The 6000-nt window shown below is 37.6% G+C and overlaps 1 pseudogene across 1 annotated transcript; it reads right to left on the bottom strand.

Annotated features, from left to right (window-relative positions):
* Positions 1 to 1912: 1912 nt before the first annotated feature.
* On the bottom strand, positions 1913 to 5944 carry LOC116531438 (annotated as a pseudogene). Its single transcript, XR_004260425.1, has 2 exons — positions 5773 to 5944; positions 1913 to 5457 (listed from the first exon to the last, which is right to left on the bottom strand). The product of XR_004260425.1 is annotated as a hypoxia-inducible factor 1-alpha-like (transcript).
* Between the last annotated feature and the right edge of the window lie 56 nt (positions 5945 to 6000).

The raw sequence follows: 6000 nt of genomic DNA, 5'->3' as shown, positions 1-6000 counted from the left end.
TTACCTGCTGGCTGCTATAGACATTTGACCTTTACTATAACTTGCTGCGACTTGGTTATTTGGGGACTTGTTTATCAAACACGAGTTGGTTTTTTTATACGCAAATTTCCTATATAATACATTTCTAGGGACCAAGGTCCATGCCTCACATATATTTGTAAACTCCTAGTACCTTACGCACAGTAAGCTTGTAATATATTATTTGTTAAACGAACTGAAGCAATAAACAAATAAAACCCTTGCCACATTCTATAAATTCCTTACTTAAGAAAGGGTTTTGGTAGTCTCTTTGATTAGTTGACTAAAGAAATACCTTTAGAAAACCACATTTGTAGACAAATAAGAAAAGAGAGTTATGGATCATCATTACTAAGTAAGTCCTGGGTCATCGTTGAATTTCAACAAAGTGGCCGATTTTTAAAGATGATTTATGAGATCTGATCTGGCATTGGGCTAAGAAACATTATTGCTTACTAAGAATTTTAATGTGTCTTCTTCTGTCCTTTTACTAGTAGAAATGTGCTTTACCATCTGTGAAGACAGTGACAAAAATGTTCTAACCTTGTGGTAGGGCCATAGCTTCCGATAAATGCTAGTAGTTGTGTCAAGCTGTGACAGTGAAATTTTGGAAACTATTAACAGAGGTCATTTTCAACTTCTATGTTTAATTTTGCAAAGAAAGAAACTATGATATCATTTTAGCTTTCTCCACAACATTATTTAAAATTTTGGTTGCTTTAAGTAGGAAAAGAAAACAGCTGGGATAACAAGTGAAATAATTTTTGGTTGTGGAGAAACTTTCAAGAAGTAACTACTACTTGTGGTTATTTTCTATGAAATCTCACACTGTCGAAAGATAGGCTAGATTCTAAAACACATTCAAGTTTCCTACATATATTAAATTAAACTTATTTATATGTGCGGAATGATGAAGTGGAGATATCTAGATGTATGCTGTAAAGTTGAGTTTGCCATTTTTTTGGAAACAGGGTCTCACTATGTTTCCCAGGCTGGTCTCCAACTCCTGGGCTCAAATAATCCTCTCACCCTGACCTTGTAAAGTGCTGGGATTACAGGAATGAGCCACCACACTGGCCCAGGGTTGCCCTTTTAACAAGGATTGCCTAGTTAAACAATTTCTTTCCTTTATCCATAACTGGCAGCTTTGTGGAACAATGAAATGGGAGTGGCAGAGTATCTAACACAGAACTGTGTTGATAAAGTCAATCTCACCTTGGTCTCATAGTCTGAACTTTGGAACTATATTATGTATCATTTAATGATGAGAATGTGTTCTGAGAAATGTGTCTTTAGGGGATTTTGTTGTCAGGTGAACATCATAGAGTGTACTTACACAAATCTAGATGGTATAGTCTACTATATACCTAGGCTAGATGATAAAGCCAAGTGCTCCTAGGCTACATACCTGTACAGCATGTTTCTGTACTGAATATTGTAGGCAGCTGTGTATTTAAATCTAGGAAAGGCACAGTAAAAATACAGTATAAAATATTTTTGGAACAGTACATCTGCATAGGGCACTTAGCATGAATGGAGCCTTGCAGGACTAGAAGCTGCTCTGAGTGAGTCAGCGAGTGACTGGTGAGTGAATGTGAAAGGCTTAAGATATTTCTGTATGTTACTGTATAGACTTTCTAAATACTGCATGCTTAGGCTATGCTAAATTAAAAAATATGCTTATTTTTTCAATAACAAATTAAACTTAGCTTATTGTAAATTTAATTAATTTTTAAATTTTTAAAAATCATTTTGACTTTTGTAATAACATTTAGCTTAAGACACAAATGTATTTTATAACCGTACACAAATATATTTTTTTGATATCCTTATTCTATAAGACTTATTATTTTTAAAATATTTGTTTTTTTTTTTTTTTTTTTACTTTTTAAACTTTTTTTTTTTTCCTGGTCCACAGAAGATGTTTATTTGATGTAACAAAACAATACAGTTAGTGTTAGCTCCAACCACAAAGAGCAAAAGGAATGAAAAATTTGTACAATGTACATAGAAAAAACAAGATATTTATGGTGACAACTATATATTACTAAAATAATGCTTCTAAAGTTACTCAATTATTGAAATCTACATGAAAAAAGAAGGACGTTAATAGCGACAAAGAGCATAAAATCAAACATTGTATTTTGAGCAAATTAACATACGAGGCAATTTTGCTAAGAATGTATGATTTTTTTTTTCTTGTTTACAGTCTGCTCAAAATATCTTTATATCAACAGGGTAGGCAGAACATTTAGGTTTAATATCAGTTACACAATGTTAGCATACACTTCCACAACTACATACGGTATTGTTTTCTTTTGAGCTGGCAAAGTGACTATAGAAACATCAGATGATTTCTCTGAATTGAGAATTTTACCCAAATCAATGCCACATACCTTCTAGATATATGCATATCTTTCTATATCATGTAAATGGCTTTACCCATTTAAATAATAAACCATACAGCATTTAAGAATCATTATTATATGATTAACAATGTCATGTTCCAGGTTGAACAATTTCATAGGCCCAAAAAAATTTCTTCTTAAAAACTAGTTTTATAAACACAGAATATATTCCATGAGTAACTGCTGGTATTTTTTAAGAAAATATATTGTGCAATTGTGGCTACCACTTACTGCTGGCAAAGCATTATTGTTTATGTAAAATGTGAAAAAAAGATGTAAAAATTTTTTCACTGCCTATGATCATGATGAAAGCTTACTGCCTTCTTACAAAAATTATATTGGCATCTTATTAAAATAATTCAAAAAAGGGATAAACTCCCTAGCCAAAAATAAATAAATAAAAAGGTGCATTTTTAAAAATGATGCTACTGCAATGCAATGGTTTAAATACCAAAAAACTGAGAAAATGAGCTGTCTGTGATCCAGCATTAAAGAACATACTAAAAAAGGGCATTAATGTAAATTAAGTAGAAAGGGAATCAAAATTGAACTAACCAAGTTTGTGCAGTATTGTAGCCAGGCTTCTAAAATTAGATGTAGAAAATATAAATAGACTGCTTTAGGTAATGAGCCACCAGTGTCCAAAAAAAGGAATGAAATTATGAAAAAGCTCAGTTAACTTGATCCAAAGCTCTGAGTAATTCTTCGCCCTGCAGTAGGTTTCTGCTGCCTTGTATAGGAGCATTAACTTCACAATCATAACTGGTCAGCTGTGGTAATCCACTTTCATCCATTGATTGCCCCAGCAGTCTACATGCTAAATCAGAGGATATTAAAATAATTGTCTTTTGCTCCATTCCATTCTGTTCACTAGATTTGCATCCTTTTACACGTTTCCAGGAAAGTGATGTAGTAGTTGCATGATCATCTGGCTGCTGATAATGTTCCAATTCCTACTGCTTGAAAAAGTGAACCATCATGTTCAATGTTTCGCTTTCTCTGAGCATTCTGCAAAGCTAGTATCTTTGGATTTAGTTCTTCCTCAGGAACTGTAGTTCTCTGACTCAAAGCGACAGATAACACGTTAGCGCTTCTTGGATGAGACTTTTCTGTCTGTTCTATGACTCCTTTTCCTGCTCTGTTTGGTGAGGCTGTCGGACTTTGAGTATCTCTATATGGTGATGATGTGGCACTAGTAGTTTCTTTATGTATGTGGGTAGGAGATGGAGATGCAATCAATATTTTAATGTCTTCCATACGGTCTTTTGTCCCTGTTTTTAATTCATCAGTAGTGGTAGTGGTGGCATTAGCAGTTAAGTTCTTGTATCTGAGTCTGCTGGAATACTGTAACGGTGCTTTGAGGGCTTGCGCTTTCAGGGCTTGCAGAACTGCTTTCTAACAGTGACAACTGATCGAAGGAGCGTAACTGAAAGTCAGCATCCATTGGGATATAGGGAGCTAACATCTCCAAGTCTAAATCGGTGTCCTGAGTACAAAATGGGTTTTTCGCTTCTGTGTCTTCAGCAAAAACTTTTTCTACCAATTCCAACTTGAATTCATTGACCGTATCACTATCCACATAAAAACAATATTCACTGGGACTGTTAGGCTCAGGTGAACTTTGTCTAGTGCTTCCATCAGAAGGACTGGGTGGCTGATCCTGAATCTGGGGCATAGTAAAAGAAAGTTCCAGTGACTCTGGATTTGGTTCTAATTTTAATGCAACTTCTTGATTCAGTGCAGGGTCAGCACTACTTCGAAGTGGCTTTGGAGTTTCAGAGGTGCCTAATGGAGACATTGACAAATTGATATTCTGTAATTTTTCATTGCATGAGGGGAGCATTACATCATTATACAATGGTACTTCCTCAAGTTGCTGGTCATCAGTTTCTGTGTCATTGCTGCCAAAATCTAAAGATATGATTGTGTCTCCAGCAGCCGGGGCCAGCAAAGTTAAAGCATCAGGTTCCTTCTTAAGCTTATCAAAGAGGCTACTTGTATCTTCTGATTCAACTTTGGTGAATAGCTGAGTCATTTTCATATCTGAAGATTCAACCAGTTTAAGGACACATTCTGTTTGTTGAAGGGAGAAAATCAAGTCATGCTGAATAATACCACTCACAACATAATTTACACACACAATGTGGTTGAGAGTTCTTGGTGTTATATATGACAGTGGCTTGAGTTTCAACCCAGACATATCCACCTCTTTTGGCAAGCATCCTGTACTGTCCTGTGGCGACTTGTCCTTTAGCAAACATATCGTGATGAGTTTTGGTCAGATGATCAGAGTCTAAAGCATGATAATATTTGTAAATTGAGCGGCCTAAAAGTTCTTCTGGCTCATATCCCATCAATTCGGTAATTCTTTCATCACAGTAAGAAAATTTCATATCCAGGCTGTGTCGACTGAGAAAAGTCTTGCTATCTAAAGAAATTTCAATATTTGATGGGTGAGGAATGGGTTCACAAATCAGCACCAAACAGGTCATAGGTGGTTTCTTACACCCACACGGAGGTTGGTTACTGTTGGTATCAATACGTGAATATGGCTTGTGCAGTGTCATACCTTCCATGTTGCAGACTTTATGTTCATAGTTCTCCCTCGGCTAGTTAAGGTACACTTCATTCTGAGAAAAAAGCTTCGCCGTGTGTTTTGTTCTTTACCCTGTTTCACAGGGCCATTTCTGTGTAAGCATTTCTCTCATTTCCCCTTGGTCACATGGATGAGTAAAATCAAACACCCTGTGTCCAGTGAGTTCAAACTGAGTTAATCCCACGTGTTTGCTCACATTATCGGAAATGTAAATCATGTCACCCTCATCTGTGAGAACCATAACAAAACCATCCAAGGCTTTCAAATAAAAGCAATTCATTTGTGCTTTCATTTCATCTTCAATATCCAAATCACCAGCACCCAGCAGTTTCCTCACACGCAAATAGCTGATGGTAAATCCCATAACAGAAGCCTTATCAAGATGTGAGCTCACATTATGTGGACGTGGCAACTGATGAGCAAGCTCATAAAAAACTTCAGATTCTAGGCCGGGCGCGGTGGCTCAAGCCTGTAATCCCAGCACTTTGGGAGGCCGAGGCGGGTGGATCACGAGGTCAAGAGATCAAGACCATCCTGGTCAACATGGTGAAACCCCGTCTCTACTAAAAATACAAAAAATTAGCTGGGCATGGTGGCGCGTGCCTGTAGTCCCAGCTACCTGGGAAGCTGAGGCAGGAGAATTGCCTGAACCCAGGAGGTGGAGGTTGGGTGAGCCGAGATCGCGCCATTGCACTCCAGCCTGGGTAACAAGAGCGAAACTCCGTCTCAAAAAAAAAACAAAAAAACAAAACTTCAGATTCTTTACTTCGGCGAGATCTGGCTGCATCTCGAGACTTTTCGACGTTCAGAACTTATCTTGTTCTTGTGGTTCGCGCCGCTGGCGCCCTCCATGGTGACTCGGTCCCCGCGTGCCTTCACGGAGGGCAGCCCTCTGGCTCGCTCCGGCGTAAGCGCTGGCTCCCTCCACGCGCGGAGAGAAGGAAAGGCAAGTCCAGAGGTGGAGGTGCGAGGCGGGAA

This window comes from Sapajus apella, unplaced genomic scaffold (assembly GCF_009761245.1).
Source record: "Sapajus apella isolate SASKATOON/1434 unplaced genomic scaffold, GSC_monkey_1.0 scaffold71, whole genome shotgun sequence".
NCBI lineage: Eukaryota > Metazoa > Chordata > Mammalia > Primates > Cebidae > Sapajus > Sapajus apella.
This window is presented reverse-complemented; position numbering and strand designations above follow the sequence as displayed.